Here is a 753-nt window from a genome sequence, read left to right as displayed (position 1 = left end):
CTCACCTGTAACCGTGGGGCTGACTGCTCTTCTGCTGGGTTCCTGGCTTTTATCCCCTTACTCCTGCTCTTCCAGCCTGCTACTCTGGGTGAGCCTGAGTTTCCTCTCCTCACATAATCCCTAAAATGCCTTAACCACTGCATTACAGGAGTTCCTGTACAATTGTGTTATGCACACTTTAATTGTCAGCAATTTTGGTAGCAGCTCACCTTTACTAAATCATTTACTACTGAAACTATTTTCTTCTTGAACTAATGGTTCCTCGATTCATGTAATAATTAAATGGTAGAATGAAAATAAGAAGTGCACATTGCATATTGGGTATAAACAAAACTAAATTTTGACAAACTTACAAGTCACCCAGTGGAAACAAAAGGATACAGTGGGCTAGAAGGCCATGAAGGTTGAGCACATTCTGGGTATCTGTCAACATGTTTAAAGAGAATATGGACATGCTGAAAATGCTGAATAGAAGAGTAATGTAAGTAAAATTTCTTAATTTGATATAAATAGCTTATATAGATGTAAATATAAGTATATGCATACACACATATACATGTTAACCCTCAAATCATCACCTTTCTTAATGGAGAAACACTAGAAGCTTTCCTACTCATGACAACAATAAAATAGGAAAGCCCTCCATCACCACTATTTTTTAACATTCTATTGGATGTATCAACCAATGCAATTGGAAAAGAGAAAGTACTAGAATTATAAGAATTGGAAAAGAAGCATAACTGTTTCTAGTGT

Source organism: Orycteropus afer, unplaced genomic scaffold, assembly GCF_000298275.1.
Source record: "Orycteropus afer afer isolate SDZICR_OR568_19922 unplaced genomic scaffold, OryAfe1.0 scaffold00058, whole genome shotgun sequence".
Lineage (NCBI taxonomy): Eukaryota > Metazoa > Chordata > Mammalia > Tubulidentata > Orycteropodidae > Orycteropus > Orycteropus afer.
Note: the sequence above shows the minus strand (reverse complement) of the source record.